At 42.2% G+C, this 26655-nt stretch overlaps 1 protein-coding gene and 1 long non-coding RNA gene across 2 annotated transcripts in view; both read left to right on the top strand.

Annotated features, from left to right (window-relative positions):
- Nucleotides 1-15117, top strand: part of LOC138987910 (uncharacterized) — a 39406-nt gene extending 24289 nt beyond the window's left edge. Inside the window, exon 2 of the long non-coding RNA XR_011464191.1 lies at nucleotides 14435-15117. This is a non-coding gene — a long non-coding RNA (uncharacterized lncRNA). The remainder of the gene's footprint in view (nucleotides 1-14434) is intronic.
- The window catches only part of RASSF3 (Ras association domain family member 3), a 75791-nt gene that overhangs the window by 24684 nt on the left and 24452 nt on the right, over nucleotides 1-26655 (top strand). The gene's annotated exons all lie outside the window — the stretch shown is intronic.

The following is a 26655-nucleotide window of genomic DNA, read 5'->3' on the forward strand; positions in this document are numbered from 1 at the left end:
TCTCACTTCTGGCCTCATTTTCTCTCTCCCTTCCTTTCTCTCCAGTTTTTTTTTTTCTTAATTATTGCCACCCATGTATTCCGTATTTTTTCCATGGGTGTCTGTGTAAATACTCATCATCAATAGTGTTATTGCACATGTTTTTAAAGATGGTAGCAGTGGTGTCCTAGTGCGTCTTTTTGTCCGGCGCTCACTTCTATTGTTCTGCCTTGCTTTTGAGAATTTTTTCGGCTCTAGTTCATTCTTTTTAACTGCTCGACACACCATAGTGTATCCATTTCCCTGTTGATGGACATTTAATTATGATTTCCTCCCATTTTTCTCTAATACAAATGATATTGCAATACACATTTTTACGTGTCTTGTTTCATGTGCATGAGATTTTCTGTAGCTTGTAATCTCAGGAGTGGACCTGCTTAGTTATAGAGAAGGGAATGCATCTTTGTGTCCTTTGGATACGTTCCTTAGTCCCTTCTTTGAAATGGAAGCTTGAGGATTAAAACATTACCTCTTTTTAACTTGTATAGTGATTTTTTTTTAAATAATCATAATGAGCCTCTGAAACTTGTGGTTTGGGGGAAAAGAGTACAGAATAGGTAGTATTTATGATGCATTAATTTATTGGTGATTTACGTAAAGTTCCATTTAGTTGAATAATGCATGGTTGCATATCTTCACCTAGGATCTATTTTAAAAAAAGAGAAAAATTTCAACTCTATTTCTTTGATTACCAGTACATACTCACGTGAAGTTAGAGTGAATGTGACTCGACAGGACAGGGGAGACGTTTGAATAGAAAATAACGTGTTTTGGTGGTTGTTTACATTTTCTTACGTTTACTTGAAAGTCTCTTTAAATTAAAAGCATCCTATTGAGGCATAATTGACATGCAACATTATATTAGTTTTAGTGTACAAACATCATGATTCAATATTTGTATATATTACAAAATGACCACCACAGTAGTCTGGTTAACATTTTTCACCAAACATAGTTACAGAATTTTTTTTCCCCTTGCAATGAGAAGTTAAGATTTATTCTCTTAGCAACTTTCAGATATGCAATACGGTATTAACTGGTGTCACCATGCTGTCCTGAAAATCTCTTTTTAAATCCTTGTTATCTCTCAGGGTGATCAGGTAGAAGGGAGCAGGTGCCTGAATTATGAAGAATGGCGTAAGTCATGACAGAGTCTCTATGAAATGACCTAGTGTGCTCTCTTTGGGTGAAAGAGGGTTCTGTTTTCTTATCATCTTCTTCCTGCTCAAGCTGCCTACGTGGAATTTGTGGCTTACAAGATACCCGTTGGACTGGCTTTAGGCTGATAATATCACTTCCTTCATGTTTTCTTCCACATCTTTTTTTAAAAAGAATATATTTATTTTTGGCTGCGCTACACAACATGTGGGATCTTAATTTCCCGACCAGAGATCGAACTTGCTTTCCCTGAATTGGAAGTGCGGAGTTTTAACCACTGGATCACCAGAGAAGTCCTTCCATGTCTTATTTTTTAGAACTTTTTGGTAACTCTTTTCAGTGAGATCCTAAAACTTTCCTGTTATGGTTTAGTTGTTTCTCCAAGTATTTATTTCTTCTGGCAGGAATCAATAAGAGAGGTACTTCTCATGACTCTTGGCTGCAAGTTGTGATGTGTCATTATTGACAGCAACCTTTTGAGCAGCATGGATGATCCGTTATTTTTGTGATGAAGAAATGAGGGGTAAACTTTGTATTTATGGATTTAATGTAAATTTCGACTGATTTCATCTGAGTCTTTTGAGAGCCTTTTATATTCTCCTCCACTGTCTTGCTGGTTGGGACTTGGAACTTTCAAGTGAGTGACGGTCAAAGCTGACAACAAATGGGAAATCCTGTGGATGTGGGGTCCTGTGATTCTGTGCAATTGTTGTTACTGGATTTGAGAAGTAACTGACTCCAAGGGGTATTTAAGTTCATCTGTTCTTGAATACCTGCATTTCTTTAGTCATGTGAAGTACATACTGATTCTTATTCCTATACTTGGAACCATCTAATTATAATTATTTGTTGCAAATTACCTTTTGAGGTTTCCTTGTAAGTTGATCAACTGACTTGGTTATTTAAATTGTTTGCTTTATCCTCTGACCTAGTACTTACACTAAAGTTTATCCTAAAAAAAAAAAAAAACCAAAAAAACAAAACAACAACAAACCTATGGAAAGATCTCTTACAAGAAGTCTCATCACAGTCTTGTTTTTAATAGTGAAAAATTTGGACACAACGTAAAGGCCCAACACCAAACCTCTCAGCTATATTAACATTCAACTATTTAAAATCATTTGTATAGTGATTAAAAGTTCAGGTTCTGGATCTAGACTGTATAAATTCTAATTTTAGTGTTGTTACTTAGAGCTGTGTGACCTTGGGCAAGCTTCTTTTTTTTATTTTTTGAATTGTAAAATATACATAGCATAAAATTTACCATTTTAATTCCCTTCAGGCATACATTTAAGTGATTAGTGCATTCATATTGTCATGTAGTTAATGAAATTCATCATTGTAACAGTTAACAGCTTTCTTTGGGTTATTTTGGATATCAAAGAAGTTAAAAGAGTAGACTGCCTGAAGTCAAGTGAAGTGAAAGTCGTCATGTTTGACTCTCTGCGTGCGACTCCATGGACTGTAGTCTGCCAGGCTCCTCCATGGGATTCTCCAGGCAAGAATACTGGAGTGGGTAGCCATTCCTTTCTCCAGAGGATCTTCTTGATCCAAGGATCGAACCCAGGTCTCCTGCACTGCAGGCAGATTGTTTACCATCTGACCCAGCAGGGAAGCCCCCTAGACTGGTTCATAGTAAATACTCAATTCAGTTAAGTTCAGTTGCTCAGTCGTGTCCAACTCTTTGCGACCCCATGAATTGCAGCACGCCACGCCTCCCTGTCCATCACCAACTCCCGGAGTTCACTCAGACTCATGTCCATCTGATGCCATCCAGCCATCTCATCCTCTGTCGTCCCCTTCTCCTCCTGCCCTCAATCCTTCCCAGCATCAGAGTCTTTTCCAATGAGTCAACTCTTCGAATGAGGTGGCCAAAGTATTGGAGTTTCAGCTTCAGCATCAGTCCTTCCAAAGAACACCCAGGGCTGATCTCCTTTAGAATGGACTGGTTGGATCTCCTTGCAGTCCAAGGGACTCTCAAGAGTCTTCTCCAACACCACAGTTCAAAAGCATCAATTCTTCGGCGCTCAGCTTTCTTCACAGTTCAACTCTCACATCCATACATGACTACTGGAAAAACCATAGCCTTGACTAGATGGACCTTTGTTGGCAAAGTAACGTCTCTGCTTTTAATATGCTGTCTAGGTTGGTCATAACTTTCCTTTCAAGGAGTAAGCGTCTTTTAATTTCATGGCTGCAGTCACCATCTGCAGTTATTTTGGAGCCCCCCAAAATAAAGTCAGCCACTGTTTCCAGTGTTTCCCCATCTATTTGCCATGAAGTGATGAAACCAGATGCCATGATCTTCGTTTTCTGAATGTTGAGCTTTAAGCCAACTTTTTCACTCTCCTCTTTCACTTTCATCAAGAGGCTTTTTAGTTCCTCTTCACTTTCTGTCATAAGGGTGGTGTCATCTGCATATCTGAGGTTATTGATATTTCTCCGGCAATCTTGATTCCAGCTTGTGCTTCTTCCAGCCCAGCGTTTCTCATGATGTACTCTGCATAGAAGTTAAATAAGCAGGGTGACAATATACAGCCTTGACATACTCCTTTTCCTATTTGGAACCAGTCTGTTGTTCCATGTCCAGTTCTAACTGTTGCTTCCTGACCTGCATACAGATTTTTCAAGGTCTGGTATTCCCATCTCTTTCAGAATTTTCCTCAGTTTATTGTGATCCACACAGTCAAAGGCTTTGGCATAGTCAATAAAGCAAAAATAAATGTTTTTCTGGAACTCTCTTGCTTTTTCAGTGATCCAACGGATGTTGGCAATTTGATCTCTGGTTCCTCTGCCTTTTCTAAAACCATCTTGAACATCTGGAGATTCACGGTTCACGTATTGCTGAAGCCTGGCTTGGAGAATTTTGAGCATTACTTTACTAGCGTGTGAGATGAGTAGAGTACATTAGCTATTTTATTTTCATATAAAAATAAAATGTGTGAGTGTGTACATGTATATGGGTATTTGTTGTTTTTAATCACTAAGTCATGTCCAACTCTTTTGCACCCCCATAGACTGTAGCCTGCCAGGTTCCTCTGTTTGTGGTGTTTTCCAGGCAAGAATACTGGACTGGGTTGCCATTTCCTTTTCCAGGGGTATATATATATTCTTGTTTTAAAAACAAAGATGTATATCTATATCTATATCTATATAAGGCATACACTATAATGATTGCATATGCATAATGAAATGGTTACTCAGTTAAGCTAATTAACATCGTTTCCTCACATAGATACCATTTTTTTGATGTGTGATATGACAGGACCTGAAATCTATTCTTAGCAGATTTCCTGTTTTCAGGACAATATTATTAACTGTAGTCATGCTGTACATTAGCTCTCTAGACTTACTCATCCTGCATAACTATAACTTCGTATGCTTTGACCAACAAACATTAGCTATTGTTAAAGTATTCAATACCCAGATACTCACGGAATTTTTTAAAATGGAAAAGATTTTCACTGGCAGACTCTTATCTCCTCTGGGTGATAGGAAAAGTCTCATTTTGCTTCTGTCCTTTTTTTTGCCTCCTGTAATTACCGTGTTTTTCTTTTGTAATAGGAAAAAAAAATTGCATGCAAATTTTATTCCAGAGTCTTTGGATAAAAATACCCAGAGGTTACTGGCAAGTTAATCTAAAAAGGACAATTTTATTTTTCACTTGATCTCAGAGTTTCATTTGTTCCCCCTTCATTGAGTAATTGTTTAAATAAAGTTAAGGTTCATTGTGGCGTGCCTACAGTTGTGTCAAAAACACATTTTCATACAAAGGCCAACTTCCTTAAGGGTATACTTAAGATTGTGTATAGTTTGTTAATCTTATTGTGGTATTTTGTTTTTCTTAACTATAGTTTCCTGTTCTTTTGATTTTGCATGTGGACATTGCTGGAAATAAATATTTTGGTCTGCAGAGTTTGTAAGCGAGATGGAGTGGTGTTTATAATTCAAGGAAATAGCGGAAACTGACATCAGTTGAAATTGCATAAAAGGCCAGGTGTACTTTGATTAGAGTAAGGTAGAAGAGCCAACTCTTTGGAGAAAAAGACCCTCATGCTGGGAGGCAAAAGGAGAAGGGGGCAGCAGAGGATGAGATGGTTAGATAGCATCACCGACTCAGTTGAGCAAACGCTTCGAGATAGTGAAGGACAGAGGAGCCTGATGTGCAGTCCATGGGATCCTAAAGAGTCAGACATTGCAACTGAGCAGCAAAAACAACAAAGAGAGCGAAGAATAGTCTCTGTTCCCTGTGCCCACGTTGTTAAAGCCGTTACTAAAGATAAAGAGAGTGAAACAGAAACGTTTCTCAGCGGGGTCATGTTTTATTTTAGCAAATGTAGTTTTTGTAATACCTGTTTATTATTTTTTAAAATACATTTTTATTTCTTTATGTGGCTGCACTGGGAGCTTGCGGATCCTAATTCCCTGAGCGGACATGGAACCCATGCCCTCTGCAGTGGAAGCACGAAGTTCTAACCACTGGACTGCCAGGGAAGTCCCTTAATACCTGTTTAAACATCAATACATTTTCTTTTCCATTTTAAGTCACGTTGCCTCTGGCATATGTGCCATATTTGTTTTGACTTTCTGGCGTACCTCGGAACCCCTGGAGGCTTGTGTAGATGCTGGAATGAGAAGCAAGGCCCACACAACTTGGGTATTTTCTTATGGATTCAGGTGGAATTATTGATGGTTTGCATGCTTTGAGAGAGCTTCTGTGAGTTTATTCAACAAATATTGAACACTCACTGGGTTGAGAATTTTTGTGGGTTGGGCCAAAAAGGAGTGACAGTAATGTACAAATAATTTAGGCAAATAATTATTAAGTGATGAATACTGTGTACTGTATTAATGAGCATGTACTGAGTGAATTAGTAAGAAAAGGCATGGTATTGGGTGCTTAATTGTATCAGTTAACCATCATCACCCTGTATGTAATCCTAAGACTGGTATGGTTATCATCTTTACTTATAGGAGGGAGTACATTAGGGAAGGATTTATCCTTTCTTTAAAAATATTTTCATCTTGAAAGTGTTTATGTACATTTGGGATATTTTCTATTTTATAAAGTAATACTTTTTATTACTAATCTTCTCTCCTGCCATCTATCAAAAAAAAATTTTATTCCTGAGATTAAGCATGGAGTATATTGTGTCTTCAGACACAGAAGCTTCATCTGTACTTGTGTAGATAGCTAAATGTTAAAACTGGAGATATAGCTGGCATAAAGTTGTAATGGTACAGTTTAGCAAGTAGCACTCTCTCTGCCCCTTTCTCTCCCCACCACCATCACCTAAATCAATACAGCACATTCTGCCACCCCAGGAGATTCCTTTGTGTCCATTGCCGGTCAGTAAGCTCCTTACCCCTTGCCTAAAGCCACTGTTCTGACTTTTATCACTGTAAATTAACTTTGCCTCTTCAGCTTCATATGAATGAAACCACGCAGTCACTATGCAGCCTTCTGCTCAATACAGTATCATGTCATTGATCCGTGTTGTTGCGTGTGTCAGCGATTCGTTATTGCTGTGTGTTATTCCATTGTATGAACATGCCATAGGGTACCTGTTTTCCTGATGAACATTGGGATTGTGTTTTCAGCTTCTTTGATGAACATTATTGTAGCGCATATCTTTTGATGGACATATATCCTCATTTCTTTTGGGTGTTTACCTAGTAGTGGAACTCCTACATCGTGGGGTTAGTGTTTGGCTTTAGTAGATGTGCTCCAATGTGATCAGACCAATGTACATGCCCACCAGCAACATATGGGAATTCCCTTTGCTGCATTTCCTTGCCAACAGTTTTTTTTTTTTTTTTTAAGACATTTGAATTTTTGCTGCATCTTTAAGTAGGGAGCTTGGGAGAATGTTGTTGATTGCTGCAGCTTGGATAGGATGAAGATAAATGAACAATATACAATCAGCCATAAAATTTTGCTCAGCAGCTTTTTCAGACATAGTGGTTATTTCAGTGGCAACTGAAAAATAGTTGGTTGGACCCCACCCATCCACTTTTTATTTAAACCAACTTTGTCAAAATTCTAGCCCAATTATGCTTATATTTTTTCAGGATAAGAGACTCATCATTTCCTCTCTGGTTTTCATGTTGAAATATTTTTTAAAAATCTCCGAAAATGTCTATAAGAAACCTTATACTTCAGAAGGAATCAGTGTGCTTTTCCCTTCTCTGGCACATATTTCTTCTGTTGAAATGGAGCGAGAGACCCAGGAAAAACAATGTCTAAGTACATTTTGTTGATCTAATAACACTTATTACAGCTTTCATTGAGGGCCTCCTCTAGGCCAGGCCCCGTGCTGAGTGATTTATATTCCCTAGCTTCTTTATCCTTTATCACAACCCAGTGAGGTATAGTTCCTGTTATTATTCCCATTTTACAGATGAGGAAACTAAAGCCCTGAGAGGTTAAGGAGTTTACCCAGGTTTATCCAGTAGTAAGAAGCTGAAATTTCAAGTCTGTCTAGCTGACAAAGAGCAAAATTAGGCTCCCTCCTTATCATTACTAGTTTTTAATCATTAAGTAAGTGATAGATCTCTACATAGTTATGATTTACTAATTCAATTTTTTTTTAATTGAACTTTCCCCTCCTCATCCCCATACTGGCAAAAGGTGAATGAAGCCCATATTTGTTTTTCCCCAAGATTGTTTTTCGGCCCTCTGAGGAGTATACAGAACACAGTGAATGGGAATCGGGTCCAGTCAGTCTTCCGCAGTGCTGTATGTGGTCCTCGCGATGAGAGAAGCATATGGCTGGTGTGAGCTAGAAAGCGCATGACATGGATGAAGAGCTGTGGCTGTCGAGGTGCAGGCTTTGTGCAGGAGATACCTGCCCTGTGCTTTGAAATGACTGGACTTTGGACTTGTGGGCACTAGAGTCTGGGCCAGGGACGATGGGATGGAATCTGTGCTCTCCCGCCTCCAAGTTGCAGATACTCGTGTTTGGTGGGGCATGAGGTATGTGTCAGGCATATGCTTGGTGAGTCATGGCCCCACCAGATCCTGATCAGGTCAAGGAGGCTCTTGAATGTCTGGCTGTGAAGCTTTTCGAGGTGTTTCCTGCTTTGGGAAAATGAACTGGGCAGCACTGTGGCAGCAGGTGGAGGTGGAGAAGCCTCTGGAAAGTTTGCAATAGGATGTTGGCCATGTGGGATGGAAGGTCAGCAGGGAGGCCTGGGCTGGAGGAAATGGACACGAACTGGTTATAGGAGCTGTGCGAGTGGATGGAGGCCTCTGGCTAGCTCCCTAGTGTCTTCAGTTGTGTCTGACTCTTTGAGACCCTATAGACTGTAACCTGCCAGGCTCCTCTGTCCATGGGATTCTCCAAGTAAGAATATTGGAGTGGGCTGTCATGTCCTCCTCCAGGGGATGTTCCTGCCCAGGGATCCAACCAGCATCTCTTATGTCTCCTGCATTGGCAGGTGGGTTCTTTATCACTAGCAATGGCACCCCACTCCAGTACTCTTGCCTGGAAAATCCCATGGATGGAGGAGCCTGGTGGGCTGCAGTCCATGAGGTCGCTAAGAGTCAGACACGACTGAGCGACTTCACTCTCACTTTTCACTTTCATGCATTGGAGAAGGAAATGGCAACCCACTCCAGTGTTCTTGCCTGGAGAATCCCAGGGACAGGGGAGCCTGGTGGGCTGCCATCTATGGGGTCGCACAGAGTCGGACACGACTGAAGTGACTTAGCATAGCATAGCATAGCATAGCACCACCTGGGAAGTCCCTCCCTAGAGGAGTGGAGTTAACCAGAATTACTTATAAAAACTCTTCAAGATACACAGGCCTGGACCAACCTTGGAGCTTCTGATTGGATGGATTCTGGGATGGATTTTAAGCATCTGCTTATTCTAATGCCTTTTCCCTCCCCATTCTGCAGTTTAGTGTCAGTGAGGAAAATGGGGATGCTTCTAGGACCCACTCACATCTCAGGGGAGGAGAGTCAGACGACAGTTTCCTGTTTTGATGGTCAGGGGAGCAACATTAAACATCTCCAAAAAGGACTTGTTTCCAAAGTGGGCACACTGTTCCTGCTCAAAGATTTCCAGAGCCAAGAGCTTGCCAACTTCCCAGGCTGCCGTTTTTGGACAATTTCGAGGATCAGAAAAGCTTTTCAGTGGAGTGAGCCAAAGTGTCTCCTTGTATAGCTTTCCCAGGGTGGGCCTCCCTTGCAGGGAGCGCAGGGCTGGTGCTGTGTCCATGTGATACTCTTTATGGTTTTAAAGGCAGTTTTCACGTTTACCCAGTTTTCCTTTTCCCCAGATGAAACACCCCCAGTGTACCCTCGTATCGTTTTCAGAGCCTTTGTTATGATCTTCTTTGAACTCTTCCTTATTGTCGCTGTTGCTTTTCTTTTCTAAGATTTTTTTTTTCTTTTTTGGCCGTGGATCATTTTAAAGATCTTTATTGGATTTGTTACAAGATGGCTTCTGTTTTGTATTTTGTTTTTTTGGTCTAGAAGCATGGGGGATCTTAGCTCCCCAACCAGGGATCGAACTTGCACCCTCTACATTGGAAGGCAAAGTCTTAACCACTGGACCACCTGGGAAATCCACTGTTGCTTTTCAAATAAGACCTCCCCACATCCAGGCATTTTGACCCACACAAGATAGAGTGGGACCTTTTATTCCTGTCTCGTTACATAGAGAAAACCCTTCTGCAGTTTTTTTGGAAGGAATGGAGGGATCCCAAGTATAGACCTTAAATATACCTTTGATTTCATCTTGGACTCAACCTGCTCTTTGAGCCTGTGGACCTTAACTGTGTTAGCTGGCCCACCCTCCCGGCTGTTATTTTGCCAGTTTGATAAGCAAATGTGATCCTCTCCCAGCGGAAGAGGAGGCAGGCCTCAAGGCCAGGCCGAGGAAGCCCCTCCTGTATATCTTTATCTCATGACCCACTTGGTAAGTTCAGTTAGCCGTTGACAGATCAAATTCTAATATTTAATCAATACTGACTAATGAGTTGTCCTCGGAAAGTTCACATTTAAAAAAAAAAAAAATGGCCTTTGCACCCCAGGAGATGTTTACTAGAGAGGAGTTTTGGGCGTCTTTTCCTGCATCTTAAAGAAGCAATTGCAAGTGAAAAAAAAAAAAAAAAAGCAATTGCACTAGAGAGATTTTCTGTTGTAGGTGTTTTGTATAGCTTCTTACAAGCCTGCTTCAAATGTATTATGAGCATTGGAAAGTCCCTGCGCTGGGTGTTTACTTTTAGTCATACTCTTCAGCAAACTACGACTTGGGCGTGTAAGATTGTTTATGTGGCTAGGTCTTCTGCCTCTACTGCTGTTGACACTGATTTCTTACCTGCTTTTAGAATAGTGTCCCAGAGGTATTTGCTGTATATGCTTGACTGCATTTGATAGAAATACATTTCAGGTTGGCGCTGCAAAGTGCTCTGTAACCATATACAGAGCTAACTTACTAAGGATATGTTATTGCATTTCAGATGCTGAAATCTAATAATAGAAAAAGCAGTCTTTTGACAGGCTGTGCCTCTCTCTGATGCCCCTTCAATTTTATTTTTTTAAATTGCTAACTAAATGTCAGGAGCTTTGGCAGCAGCTTACCTAATTGAAAGCCGAGGATATTGGGGAGGCAATAAAAATGATAATGACCATGGTGCCTTTGGATGCATTTATTGAGGGATATTTTTAAGGTACCATTTAATGTTTAATCATAGATGTGATTCAGTTCAGTTCAGTCACTCAGTCGTGTCCAACTCTTTGCAACCCCATGAATCGCAGCATGCCAGGCCTCCCTGTCCATCACCAACTCCCGGAGTTCACTCAAACTCATGTCCATTGAGTCGGTGATGCCATCCAACCATCTCGTTCTCTGTCGTCCCCTTCTCACACGGACCACAGCCTCGTCTAACTCAATGAAACTAAGCCATGCCGTGTGGGGCCACTCAGGCAAAAACTGACCAGAGAGATGGGCCTGTCTGCTCAGATGTGATTATTATGTATAAACTACTAAACATTCTTGCTTTGAATTATTGGAAGTGCAAAGGCAGTAGTTTTGAAGATTGCTACAAAAACCTAGTTGATTAGATAAAAGATTAGCAGGTTTTTAAGTATATCAGCAATTTCCTTTTCTTATTGAATAGAGATGAGGAAGGGTGGTATCTTAGCTATAAATTAGAGGAATAAGCAGAATAAACATTGTAATCTTATGATTTCTTGAATAATGTAACTTTCTGAATAGTGTATTTTTATTTTGCTTTATAGAACCCAATTTGTGACTTCTTTAAAGACGCTGTCCATTTTTAAACCTTCTATATTTTAAAACTTCTATATCTTTCACTGGGACTTCCCTGGTGGCCTAGATGGTAAAGAATCTGTGGCAGTGCAAGAGTTGTTCAGTCACTCAGTCCTGTCCGGCTCTGGGACTCCCTGGACTGCAGCACGCCAGGCTTCCCTGTCATTCGGTATGTCCTGGAGTTTGCTCAAACTCATGTCCATTGAGTTGATGCAATGCAGGAAACACGAGGTCATTTCCTGGGTGAGGAAGATGCCCTGGAAAAGGGAATGGCTACCCACTCCAGTATTCTTGCCTGGAGAATCCCATGGACAGAGGAGCCTGGTGAGCTATAGTCCATGGGGTTGCCAAGAGTCAGACACGACTGAGCTACTAATACACTCATCTTTCACTGTGTGCTATATATATATAGCATAGTGTTTTTCTTCATGGCAGGTGCTCAGACTATTTTTAAAACATACATCCCATGATTTATTGGCTGTATGCTCATTTTTCAGAGAAAGCATTAGTTTATTTGCCTGGGCCAGTGCTTGAGCGGCCCTCAGACTCAGGGCCCATCCAGTACTGACGTGAATGAGGCCTTTACGCTCTTCACTTAGTCCTTTGCTGCCTTTTACTCCAGGAGAGGTCCTGATGAATGTGTGATGGAATTATGTCAAGGTTACCATAGTAATCACATACTTACTTTCTTAAATTATGTGGTGCTTGGAGAACTTCAGTATATAATTCTCTTATCTTTGAAGTCCTGGCATCTTCAGCAACCCCAGTAGCATGCCTACAGAGTGATGTCTGAGAGGATGACCATGGAGCCCAGCTCAGGTTGACCCAAGCATCATCAGGTTGGCAGGGGCGGTTGTCAGTGGAGCTGCTTTTCTGGATCATGAGCAAGTTCATTTTGGGAAAGGATCTGCCTGCTCCATTGACAGATGGCAGTTTTTCCTCTATCAGTTGGTAGCACTGCTGCTGCTAAGTCACTTCAGTCGTGTCCGACTCTGTGACCCCATAGACGGCAGCCCACCGGGCTCCTCCGTCCATGGGATTTTCCAGACAAAGAGTACTGGGGTAGGGTGCCATTGCCTTCTCCGGTTGGCAGCACTGGGAGGAGTCATTTCTACCTTGGCACAGGTGGATCTTGCCAATAGTCTAATTTTTTTTTTTAGAATTTTTTTTTTATTGCTAGTACATAGAAATACAGTACTTTTTTTTTATGGTTGCACTGGGCCTTCGTTGCTGCGCTCCGGCTTCCTTTAGATGCGGTGTGTGGGCTTCTCGTTGTGAAGCACAAGCTCTAGGGCACGAAGGCCAGTAGTTGCGTGAGGCGGTCTCAGTAGACGTGGCACTCAGGCTCTAGAGCACCGGCTCCAAAGTTGTGGCGCACGGGCTTAGTAGCCCCGTGGGCAAGTGGGATCTTCCTCAACCAGGGATTGAACCCATGTGCCCTGCATTGGCAGGGGTATTCTTAACCACTGGATCACCAGGGAAGTCCCAGTCTGACTAATTTTTAATTAACAGGCTATATTCCACCTGGAATGAATTTACTGAGATTGCCTTCTCTTATTTCCAAGTAAATGATTTCAGTAAACATCATGGTCTCCTTTGTTACAGCATTAACTTCAGTGAAGGCTATTTTAAAACATTTCTTGTGTGCTATGACTTACTGACTGTCAAGAACAAATGACACACAGTTACCTGTCCTAGGAGAAATCAGGTCCCAAGAAAAAGGAGGGTGAGGGGATTTTAAGTTCAAAACTGGTTCACAGAGAATGCCCATGCTTTCCTCTAAGCAGCTCAGTTGTAGATCATAGAAGGTTTTGAAATTCACAAAATGCTCACAAGTTTTTTATTTAGTATTTAGTTCATCTGTAATTATGAGTACGTAATTTGCCTTTTTTTTAAAGCTGTGATATTGACACTGTTTTATTTAAGAGGATGCAGCATCCGAGTTTTAAAACACATGACTGACTTAAGTGTCATTTCATAACCTGTATTGTTGTTAGCGGTGGAAAAGAGGCTGGATTCTGCACAGGACAGAGGGCGTATCTGGTCTTCCATTGTGCTGGGAAGGCAGGGCTGGAGAAGAGCCCTGGACGTTCCACAGAGGAGAGGCCTCTCCTGAAGTGCTCCTCTTGGCCACTGTTACTGCTTTGTGTGGGCTCAGTTGTGTCCGATTCTTTGTGACCCCGTGGACTGTAGTCCACCAGGCTCCTCTGTTTGTGGAATTTTCCAGACAAGAATACTGGAGGGGTTGCCATTTCCTACTTCAGGGGATCTTCCTGACCCAGGGATCGAACCCACATCTCTTGCGTCTCTGCACTAGTGGGCAGATTCTTTACCACTGATGCTACCTGTTAGTGCTTTAAAATTGTTTAATTATAAACAAAACAAAAGTTACTTCCTTAGGAACATACTTTTTAAGAATTATAAATTCCTTTATTCTTAACTAGAATCTCAAGTTAGTGGGGGAGGAAGAGATCTTGGGATATGTCTAGCAACAAAATTTCTGACACAGTGTTTACTGGAGGGAGTTATTTTTGAGGTTAATGGTGATATACGTATATATGCATTTGACGGTCGTAGATAAGTATTTATGGGAATTTCAAGTACCTGCTGAGTACTTTGGGAGATGCGGGAGGGATATAAGACTAACAACTAGATACAGAGTTTAAGATCGTATGGGAAGAAGTAAGGTACAGCTCTAATGGGTACAGGGTTTCTTTTAGGGTTGATGAAACTAAATCTGGAACCTGGGGATGGTTGTACAGCCTTGTGACTATACTAACTTGTATAGTACACTTGTGACTATACATTGAGTTGTATGCTTCAAATGGATGAATTTTATGGTATGTGAGTTGTATCTTAATAAGGGTGTTTTAAAAAAAGATCTTATTAATGAATTTACAGTGAAGATTCTAGAATTGCCTTTGACTTCCTGCTTTCCTTTTTCCATTCTCCAGCTCTCTGAAAGTAGTTGAAATGAAAGACAAAGAAGACCAAACACTCTTCCCTTCTGTGGTGGGGACATGTGAGCGAGTGGCCCAGACCTGTACAGGGGAAGTCGTTTACACAAGCTGTGAGGCTGTGAGCTCAGAGATAAGAAAAACCAGGCCGAAGGCCCACTCGGCCAAAAACTGACCAGAAAAATGGGCCTGTCTGCTCCCTGGGAAATCTGAGATTTCCTGAAACTTGGTCCCATAATTTGTGGACAAAGCTAGGCTGTCAACTAAGTAGTGCAAAGTAAAAGTGAGATTGTGGCACAGGCAACAACATGGAGGAACCCTGATTACTGGGGGAAATACCAACAACCTCAGATACACAGGTGACATTTCCTAATGGCAGAAAGTGAAGAGGGACTGAAGAGCCTCATGATGAAGGTGAAAGAAGAGTGGAAAAGCTGGCTTAAAACTCAGCATTCAGAAAACTAAGATCATGGCATCTGGTCCCATCACTTCATGGCAAGTACATGGGGAACAAGTGAAGTCAGGGACAGATTTTATTTTATTTTATTGGGCTCCAAAATCACTGTGGACAGTGATTGCAGCCATGAAATGAAAAGACTTTTGCTCCTTGGAAGAAAAGCTATGACAAAGCTAGACAGCGTATTAAAAATAAAAAGCAGAGACATCACTTTGCTGACTAAGGTGCATAGTCCAAGCTATGGTTTTTCCGGTAGTCATGTATGGATGTGAGAGTTGGACCGTAAAGAAGGCTGAACGCCGAAGAATTGATGCTTTTGAACTGTGGTGTTGAAGACTCTTGAGAGTCCCTTAGACAGCAAAGAGATCAAACAGTCAATCCTAAAGGAAATCAGTTCTGAATATTCATTGGGAAGACTGATGCTGAAGCTCCAATACTTTTGGAGCCATTTGATGTGAAAAGCTGGCTCATTGGAAAAGACCCTGATGCTGGGTTTGATTGAGGGCAAGAAGAGAAGGGGGCAGCAGAGAATGAAATGGTTAGATAGTATTATCAACTCAATGGCCATGAGTTTGAGCAAACTCTGGGAGATAGTGAAGGACAGGAAAGCCTGGCATGCTGCAGTTCATGGGGTTGCAAAGAGTTGGACATGACTTAATGACTAAACAACAACATTAAGAGAAATATGCCAGTCACAGAAGGTCAAATACAATATGACTCCACCTCCATGAGGTACCTGCTGCTGCTGCTGCTAAGTCGCTTCAGTCGTGTCCGACTCTGTGCGACCCCATAGATGGCAGCCCACCAGGCTCCTCTGTCCCTGGGATTCTCCAGGCAAGAACACTGGTTGCCATTTCCTTCTCCAATGCATGAAAGTAAAAAGTGAAAGGGAAGTCGCTCAGTTGTGTCCAACCCTCAGCGACCCCATGGACTGCAGCCTACCAGGCTCCTCCATCCATGGGATTTTCCGGGCAAAAGTACTGGAGCGGGGTGCCATTGCCTTCTCCGCGTGAGGTACCTAGAGTTGTGAAATTCATAGACACAGCAAGTAGAACAGTGGTTGCCAGGGCCTGGGGAGTTAGTGTTTACTAGGTACAAAGTTTCAAGATGAAGAAATTGTGGAGATGGATGGTGATGATGGTTACACAACAATGTGAATGTGTTTAACTTCACTGACCATTTAAAAATGGTTAGAATGGAAAGTTCCCTGGTGGTCCAGTGATTAAGACTCCACACTTCCAATGCAGGGGCCATGGGTTTGATCCCTGGTTAGGGGGCTAAGATTCTGCATGCCACATAGCTCCCTGCCTACCTACCAAAAAAAAATGTCTACCACAATAAAATGTTATGCCTACCACAATAAAAAAAAATAATAAACTTAAAATTACTTAGAGGAAAAAGGGGACAAGGTATTTGGATTCTTTACTAGACTGGACACCTTTTTTGGTGGCCTTGCTTCTGCTGCTGTCGCACGCGCACGTGTGTGTGTGTGTGTGTGTGTGTATGAGAGACAGTGCTTAGTGAGGCCTCTAACCTGCTCCACCTTCTTTCCCGTCCTTCCACCAGTCACTCATGGAGCGTTGCCTGTGTTCCAGAAACTGGGCTGGGCACTGGGGAAAGAGGCATTTATAATGTAGGAGGTTGGGAAAGATGCATTTGCTTTTTTCCAGAAAAGATTGTGACATTATGTTGTGCTCATCTATGGTTCGAAGTGTGGGTGGCACTATTTAGGTATTACTTGGGCTGGGGGATAGGATGGGCGGGAGTGACAGTGAGATGTCTGGAAACCTGATTTAAAGTAGTAAAATCAACATGTGACTGAAAGTTGATACTTGCAGATGAACTCTTTGAAAAAAACAGTGTTTCTCAAGAAGAGTAATATGACTTTGTATATAACTTAAAAATTCTTTATGGAAGAAAGAATTCCTTATGGTGCTAGAGGAGCCACCAGGATAAGGATGAGACAATCTATTTAATGGCTACTGTTTCCTGAGACAGCAGAAGAAAGACACAGCTAATTTCTTAAGGAACTGTGGAGGAGACTAAAGTACAAATGTGAAGCAGATCATATTTACAGAGTGTCTTAGTCTGTTCACATGCTGTAACAATACAATAACAATATATAACAATATTTTTGTTGTGTCCTCATATTGCAGAAGGGGTGAGGGAGCTGTCTAGGGGTCTCTTTTATAAGGGCACTAATCTCATTCATGAGGGCTCCACCCTCATGATTAACCAACAACTCCAGCACTACCTCCTAATAGCATGACTTTGGAGATGCAGTCAGTCTAGTACAGAACAGTATATAAGTAACTGACAATTAATTTATTAAGGACAAATTAAACAAGAGGAGAAGCATGAACGTCAGGTGGGCCAGGGACCACAACCTCTAGCTAGGAAAATCCAGTTTCAAAACACATTTAATGTTTTAAGAGAGAGAGAGGTTGCAGAGGCAGCCCTCATCTGTTAAATAGATTCTTTACTAGGGAGGAGGTGGAGTAGAGGTGAAGTGGGGCAAGGATGTGATATTTTTGGAACAGTTTGAGATACTAAGTAAGTAACTTCCTGATAAGATTAATTTCCTCCTAAGTTAAATCTGCAGTGTGGTCATGCTCTTACTAATGAAAAAGTCAAGTGGATAAGCTGGAATGATCTGGCTTCCTAGCTGTTGTGCTCAGTTCTGAGGTGTGTACTGAGCACACTTGAGAGAGTTGGCTTTGGGATAAGGGAGGGAATCTGTTTTTGTGGAATACCATATTTTTTTTCTTAAAAACTTTTTTTTATTGAAGTATAGTTGATTTACAACGTTGTGTTAATTTCTGTTGTACGGCAAAGTGATTCACTTATTCATGTACATCCATTCTTTTTAATATTCCTATCCATTGCGGTTTATCACAGAATAGTGAAGATAGTTCCCTGTGCTGCACAGTAGGACCTTGTTGCTTATCCATTCTATATCTACTACTTTGCATCTGCTGACCTCAAATTCCTTAGCGTACTTGGTTTTGATTTGAGATTTGTTTGTGAATTTCACAGTAAAAGTAAGTCATAGTCTTTTCCTGTCCTGTCAGTTTTCCACTGTGTACGCGTGGCAGGGTAAGGGAGTGGTTTGCGACAACTCAGAGTATAGCAAAATTTAAAAGGAAGTTTAGAAAAATCAAATACTAAGAATTATTATCCTAATGTGGCTGGAAACAAGTCCTCTGCTTTTTTTTTTTCCCCCAGAAAAAAAACTAGAAAATAATTAGATTAGTGATACCTCTTTCTTTCTATGTGCTCACGTTCCATTCCTGTTAACCAGTTACATTTAGAAGGCATTGTAATAATTGTAATAGGCAGTTTTGGAATTTATCCCTGGTAGCTCAGAGGGTAAAGAATCTGCCTGCTATGCCAGAGGCCCAGGTTCGATCCCTGGGTTGGGAAGTTCCCCTGGAGAAGGAAATGGCAACCCACTTCAGTGTTCTTGCCTGGAACATTCCATGGGCAGTGGAGCCTGGCAGGCTGTGGTCCATGGGGTCACAAAGAGTTGGACAGAACTAAGCGACTGACACTTTCACATTTTCACTTTAATTTTTCTTAATTTTTTTTTATTTAAAAAAATGTGAACCATTTTTTTAAGTCTTTATTGAATTTGTTACAGTATTGCTTCTGTTTTATGTTTTATTGGCCCCCAGGCATGTGGCGTCTTAGCTCCCTGAGCAGGGATTGAAACTCTGTGCCCTGCATTGGAAGGCGAAGTGTTAACCCTTGAACCAGCAGGGAGGTCCCCGTAATAGGCATTTTAAAGGAAACTAATAAAGTGCTATCTCATTTTGTTTAAAGCTGTGAATACTAAAGAGTTTGTGTTGGCCTATATTGTGAGAAAACTGCTGCCTGAACCTGGCTTGGTGCTGTCAGCTCTGGGGGACAAAGGCTAAGACTTTATCATTATTCTGCTTTCTTGATCTTTAAGGAGTAGGTCACAAATATATGTGTATTTAAAAAATAGGCGGTGACATTATCATTTGTTTTTCCTCATAAAGGCTAGGGAATTTCTTTTTACAATAGATTTTCCCCAATGACTAAAATAACATATACTCAATGCAGACAACTTGGGAGTAGACAAAAATAGAAAAGTTTCTGGAAAACCTCTCCCTTTCAGGGAAACGATTGACTTTATTTTGTAGTAGTCTGTGTTCCTGCTGACTTGCCTTTTTCTCATCTCAGCAGATCTTTCTGGTTTGGAATCTCCTTTGTGGAGGGCTTGTCAAGGACACAGCTGTCCTTTCTGCCTCCACTCTGGTCTCTTGAGTTTGGAGGACTTGGAAGGCAATCACCTGGCTTTCTCACCCCATCCACTCCCTGTCTTTCAAATTGTTAAAATGCTGAAATCCGTAAACTGGTTAATGGAACATCCTTGGTGGCCCCATACTTGTGAACATGTGTCACCAGGGCTTGTGTCTGAGACTGAGGCTTGACAGTCGGAACGCATCTTGCTGAGGAAAAAGACCCCTTGTGCAGGAGGCACTGGGTCCAGACTGCCCCACTTCTCAGTTGAACTGTGTATGGTGTGAGAATCATTCAGTCGTGTCCAGCTCTTTGCGACCCTGTGGACTGTAGCTCTCCAGGCTCCTCTGTCTATGGAATTTACAGGCAAGAATACCAGAGTAGGTTGCCGTTCCCTTCTCCAGGGGATCTTCCTGACCCAGCAATGAAACCTGGGTCTCCTGCATTGCAGGCAGATTCTTTACCATCGGAACCACCAAGGAAGCCCTCTCAATCAAACTGTAGCTGCGACTGAAAAAATTGTACAACTTGAAAGTTGAGAATTATGTTTTATTTGGTGGTATTCTGAGGACTTAAGCCTGGGAGACAGCCTCTCAGAATAGGCCTGCGGGACTGCTCTGGAGAGGTAAGGGAGGGACCAGGATATGTAGGAGGTTTTGCAAAGGAAAAAAAAAACAAACTCAGGTAGTCAGAATACCAAAAGATTACTCTTGAGAATCCCTGGTTCCAGTGTTTTAAGAATCCGCCTTCCAGTGCCTAGGACACAGGTTCAATCCTTGATCCAATAAGACCCCACATGCTGCGGAACAACTAAGCCTCTGCACAACTACTGAACCTATGCTTTAGCACCCACAAGCTGCAACAAGAGAAGCCACCTTAATAAGCTGCGCACTGAACTGAACTGAAGTGCTAAGGAGGAAAGCATGGAAAGGGAGATATAGGGGGGGTGTGTGTGTGTGTATACACTGGTAGAGAAGGAACATTGACTTATTTAGCTTGTAACGTAGCTGTGTATAATTTCACTATGTAATGAGTCTTTAAAATTTTTTCTTTTGCGTATTTTATTTATGTGTATTTGGCTCTGCTGGGTGGTCTTCGTTGCTGTGCGGGCTTTTCTCTAGTTGGAGCGGGAGCTGCTTTCTAGTTGCGGTGTGAGGGCTCCTCTTGTCGCGGAGCACAGGCTCAATAGTTTTGGCACACAGGCTTAGTTGTTCACTGGTATGTGGGATCTTCCAGGATCAAGGATCCAACCGGGGTCTCCTGCATTGGCAGGCAAGTTCTTTAGGATGAGCCACCAGGGAAGCCTTGTAATGGGTCTTTATGCTCCAGCTGGAGGCAAGTACTCACCCCTCTGTTGAATAGGACTTCCTCTCTGTCCCTGGAATGCTGTTTCTGGGAGGATGTAGGTTCTGAATATTGCCTGGCTGGAAATGAGGGCTCCACAACAAGGTTTGGCGTTTGAGAGGGGTGTGTGTGTGTCATAAAACTCAAAGTTTTAAATAGAAACTGGAGGGGCCACTTTCTTGGAAAAAGTGCCCAGTGCTAGAAGCAGTAATGACGTAAGTGCCAGAATTGGAGCGGAGACGTAATCTTGGCACACTGCCCCCCCCACCCCCCAATCTTTCCCACACTGGTACTTCTCTTTTTCACATACTGCAGATTCTATCCTTCTCCTTCTTACATCCCTTGAGGCCATTTTGGAGAAAGAAGTTTTTAAGGGACGAACTACAGTTAGCATATGTGACAAGTGATAAAGGCCGCCTTGTGTGATAATCTATTGTATCAATAGGTAAAAGGAAGAAGCTTTTCAAAGAATAATCAGGTTTCTAAAAATGTACATGGATAAAGGAAAGAGGATAAGAGATCTACTAAAGATGTGGTGTGTGCTGATTGATGAGAAAAAAAAATAGCTTTCCTAAATGCCGGCCATATCTTGTTTAGTGGCTAAGTGTGGGTCTTAGAAAGTACGGAACTCCATTCCAAAGTGCAGGCTTGTGCAGTGTGGTTTGTACGTGCAATTTCTCATTACTTCTCAGTGATGCTTTTTAGTTTAAGAAATATGGATTCCATTACTGGTTTTAAAAGTTATACTTCAGAAACTTTGCTGATGGCTACTCCTAATTATTTGAATTTTCTGTGCAGTGTGGGTACCTCAGTATTAACAGTGGTCACCAAAACATTTTAATACTAGGGCTCAGACTTCTCTGGGCTTCCCTGGTACCTCAGTCAGTAAAGAATCTGCGTACAGTACGGGAGACCTGGGTTCGATCCCTGAGTTGGGAAGTTCCCCTGGAGAAGAAAGTGGCAACCCACTCCAATATTCTTGCCTGGAAAATCTCATGGACAGACGTGCCTGATGGACTACAATCCATGGGGTCGCAAGAGTCGGACACAACTTAGCAACTAAACCACCAGACTTCCCTGGTGGTGCAGTGGATAAAAATCTGCCTGCCAATGCAGGGGAAAACAGGTTCGATCTCTGGTCCAGAAGCAGTTAAACCCGTGCCCCACAACTGCTGAACCTGTGCCCTAGACCCTGCGAGCCACAACTACTGAAGCCCATGCACCCTAGAGCCTGTGTTCTGCAAGAAGAGAAGGCACTGCAATGAGATGCCTGCACACCACAACTAGAGAACGCCCAAGTGCAGCCAGACCCAGCGCAACCAAAATTTAAAAGTAGGCCTCCACTAGAAAATCCTAGAAACCACCCCTGCTTAAAAAATCAGAGATCCAGAATTAAAAGGTACAGGGGTTGCTGTTGGTTAAGGTATTTTGTGGCCTAAACTATCTTCTAAAATCAGAAAAGCAATGAAGTATTGTGGAAAGTTTAGAATTTGCATGGGTCTGGGTTAGAATATCAGCTCCTCTTTCAACCAGTTATGAAACGATTTGGGCAGATTAGTCTCCGCATCTCAGTTTTCTCACATGTGAAATTATTATCTCACAGAGTTGTCGTTATGGTGATTAAATGGCATCTATATGTGTTTGGTACAAAGTTGATGCTAATGGCTTTTAAAAAAATGTTTAAATGTTTGTTTATTTTGCGATGCTGGGTCTTGCAGCACTTGGGATCTGTGATCTTTAGTTGTGGGATGCGAACTCCTAGCTGTAGGATCTAGTTCCCTGGCCAGGGGATCAATTACAATATTGATTTTGAGAGCCCCAGTCAGACTGCCTGATTGACAGACATTACTTTTTAATGTTAGATTTTCATGTAATAATTAATCACTAACTAGTAATAATAGTAATAATAATGATGATGGTAACCGGGCATTATTATAAGGTGCTTTTGTGTGTGCTATTTTGGTTACTCTGAACAGGGACTACTTGAGAGCAAGTATTTGTATTATGTTCATTTTGCTGACAAGAAACTGAGGTTTTGTGAGATTAAGAGATTTAGAAAGTAAGGAAAGAAAAATGTTACCTTAAAAGATCACTTTTTATTGATTAAGATAACATCTGAGTTGAAAAGTCATGGGAGATTGCTTTCATAAGATAGTGTTTTGAAGCAATTCAGCCTTTTGCAGGGCAGAAGCCGAGACCTCCTGCGGCTGTAACGTGGAACCACTGTTCGTTTCACAAATAAGTACTGGGCCCTTTGAAATCCGAATGAATGGAATCCTAAAGGTCTGGTGTATTGACGCTACCTTCCTGAAAATTCCCAGAAAGTGTGTAACTTTACTTTGCTGTCAACAGATCTGTTCACCTGGGGAACTGGATTCCTGCTGATTACTCTCAGTTCCCGCTGGAATGAGAGTCCAGCCTGAAACCTCTGTTTTGCAGGGAAGGAAATAGGTTGGAAAACCACAACAGATAGGTCTGCCCAGGGTGTCTGGTGATCAAGCTGAACTGTGCTTTATTTCTTTTTTCTGATTTTTATTTATTTTTGGCTGTGCTGGGTCTTTATTACTCTGCAGCCTTTTTGTCTAGTTGCGATGAGTAGAGGGTAACCTCTAGTTATGGTGATCAGGCTTCTCGTTGCGGTGGCCTCTCTTGTTTTGGAGCGTGGACTCTGGAGCTCCCAGGCTGCGGCAGTTGCCGCTCCCAGGCTCTAGAACGCAGCCTCAGTAGTTGTGGTGCTTAGTTGCTCCTTGGCATCTTCCCAGATCAGTGATCGAACCTGCATTGGCAGGTGGGTTCCTTACTGCTGAGCCACCAGGGAAGCCCTGAAATGTGCATGATTTCTGTCACTTTCTCTCTTCCTGTGGGATTTCTGATGATGAGGCTCACCGGGCAGCTGGGAATTTGTGGTGAATCAGCAGTTGCCTGTCATTAAATTTAGAACTCTTAATACCCTCCATACTCCAGCTACCCACAAATGAAAAATATAAAGTTCTAGAATGTGACATTCTCTCCTCATGCTTACATTTGTGCTTATTTCTCTGTTTGGATGCCAGCATTTTAGTGAATTCATAGAGAAGTTGTATTGATCTCAGAGTGTTATGAAAATAAGTCCAAATGGACATGACAAACCCTAGATAAGAACCTTGATTGGATCAAAAACAGCTATAAACGATATTTGTGGGACAAATAAGTAACTCTGAATATGGACTTGATACTGGATAATATGAAATTATTGATTTTCTTAGGTATGATAATAAGGATGTTTTGATTATGCGGCAGAATGGCCTTATTCTTGAGAGATTCATGCTTAAGTATGAAGGGGTAGGATGTCATCATGTCCGCAGTTCAGAGATGATTCTGCAAAAAGTGGAACTCACTCCCTACACAGAAGGGTGAGATTAAACTCACCGAGGGCAGGGTTTGCACCAGAACCAGTACCTGAACATGTAACTGCACAGTGAGTATCTGCCAGTGGGAATTCCTTACAGAGAAACCAGCCTGCACAGCCAGCCACCTCTGTCCCTTCCCCCGTACCGAGCTCCTCCAGGTCTTTGAATCTTCCCCCAAGCACCTTGCACAGTGCTGGCTCTCATTAATCTCTGTTGAAGGAATGGGGAAAATGCTGAACCAGAAAGAACAGCAGTGGCCACCTGAAACTGGGTTACTTTTTCCTTGCAGACATGGGGACCTGCAGAAATGCAAGGATGAGGGGGCAATCTGTCTAGTTCTTGGGGGTTGTTTTCAGGGAAGTGAGGCTGAGTTATTAATAGTAACAGATCTGAAGAAGGAGCTGCAGGGCACTGGGTGATACAGCTGAAAACCCCAAGTATTTGTGCAGAAAATAAGCAGGTGCCATTGTGCATCATGAAAGCTGAGCTTTCTGGAACGTCCCATCCTTAACTTTGGAATTTGGTTTGGTCTTAGGCTGAGCTAGTTTTTTAAGTTTTACAAGCCTAGGGTAAATCTACAGCTGCTCTCAGGTTTTGAAACACATTTAAGCCCCTTGTTGGGTGGTATTGAGAATGGAAGGAAAACTTGGCATTTTGTCCAGATTGATTGCTGATTGTTCATACGTGTTTTACAAGATATGCAGTGAGAAAATCTAGGCCGTAGTCAACTTTCTTCCCCAAGTGCTAAGCACTTGATTATGGTATTCAGGCATTGAATGGAATTAGTTACAGAATGCCTAATGTCAATTGTGTATTTTATGTTTTAGGATGAAAGAAATGGGACTCAAAAGAGGGAAAACAACTTTTTTACTTGTTACAAATTTGAAATCTATTTTTCTTCTTTCTCTAACTACTGAGAAATCAAAGTAGTTAACTGAAACAGACTCTAAAAATACTCTTTAGCAGCATGCTAAAGTATTCTTTCTTTGTCTAAAATTAGCTGATTTGAGCTGGGCGCTCTGGTTTTCAAAAGCCTTCCAGTAGATTCTCCAGCTCCTCCTCCCTGGTTTTAAGAGCTCTCCATAACGAGTTTGATGGGGAAGCAGAATTTACAAACGCCCAAGGCGGGTTCTGGCTTAGATCTCACCTCCTCCGGGAAGCCGTCCTGAGGTATTCCTCTCCTGCACTCATTTCTGACGGCTCTGACACTGTAACCTCCACTAGTACCCCTTTTCCTGTCCCAACCTGCCCTGAAGGGCACACCCTGTGCCCTGCTCACTGTCATCAGTGCCTCACACAGCTGTTGGTTAAATATTTAGTGAAAGTGTTCGTCGCTCAGTTGTGTCTAATTCTTTGTGACCCATGGACAGAAGCCCACCAGGCTCCTCTGTCGATGGAATTCTCCAGGCAAGAATACTGGAGTGGGTAGCTATTCCCTTCTCAGGGGATATTCCCCAGCTCAGGGATTGAACCCAGGTCTCTTGCATTGCAGGCAGATTCTTTACTGTCTGAGCCACCAGTAGGCTCTCATATTTAGGTGCTGAACAGGTACTTGTTGAATGCTAAAATTGGTCCATTGGCTAAGTATATAGAAAGTATTTGTTGGCAGTCTTGACAAAGAGTCTTATCAAGAAGGAAGTGGGGACAGAAAAGAGAGTGGGAGAGAAACTAGTTGAAATGGGAGTGTCTCAGACATGTTGACAAGGTCAGGATGTGGTAGGAGAAGGCCTTTGCCTGGAAGAGGGGTGTGGCAGAGACAGCTACTGCTTGCCCCTCCTCCTCTGCCTGAGCCCTCTAGATGGCTTTGGACAGAAGTAAGGTGTGTTTTGTTTTTAAAACAATGTGCTTTCAAAAATACCTTTTACCTGCTTTGACTGGGAAATGACATTTATTTTTATGAAAATATGTGTACTTAGTAAACAGATTCCATTTGTTAAGTATCTGGAAATGTTTTTTAGTTGGCGTGTGGGATGTGTTTGTATTTTCTATCACTAGTTCCTTGAGAGGCTTCCCTGGTGGCTCAGACAGTAAAGAATCTGAGAATCTGCCTGCAGTGCAGGAGTGAGTGAGTGAAGTCAGTCCTGTCCGACTCTTTGTGACCCCCCTGGACTGTAGCCCACCAGGTTCCTCCATCCATGGGATTCTCCAGGCAAAAATACTGGAGTGGGTTGCCATTTCCTTCTCCAGGGGATCTTCCCAACCCAGGGATCGAACCCAAGTCTCCTGCGTTGCAGGCAGATGCTTTAACCTCTGAGCCACCAGGGAAGCAATGCAGGAGACCTGGGTTCAGTCCCTGGGTTGGGAAGATCCCCTGGAGGAGGGCATGGCAACCCACTCCAGTATTCATGCCTGGAGAAAATCCCCACGGACAGAGGAGCCTGGTGGGCTGTAGTCCATTTCAGTTCAGTCGCTCAGTTGTATCTGAATCTTTGTGACGCCATGGACTGCAGCAAGACACCCTTCCCTGTCCATCGCCAACTCCTAGAGTTTACTCAAACTCATGTCCATCGAGTCGGTGATGCCATCCAACCATCTCATCCTCTGACGTCCCCTTTTCCTCCGGCCTTCAGTCTTTCCCTGCATCAGGGTCTTTTCCAATGATTCAGTTCTTCACATCAGGTGGCCAAAGTATTGGAGTTTCAGCTTCAGCATCAGTCCTTCCAATGAGACAATGAGATTTGTGTCGAACTCTTTGCAGTCTCATGGATTATAGCCTTTTTCATACTGAGAACGCTATGAACAGTATGAAAAGGGCTATAGTC

The sequence above is a fragment of the Bos mutus genome, chromosome 5 (assembly GCF_027580195.1).
Source record: "Bos mutus isolate GX-2022 chromosome 5, NWIPB_WYAK_1.1, whole genome shotgun sequence".
Lineage (NCBI taxonomy): Eukaryota > Metazoa > Chordata > Mammalia > Artiodactyla > Bovidae > Bos > Bos mutus.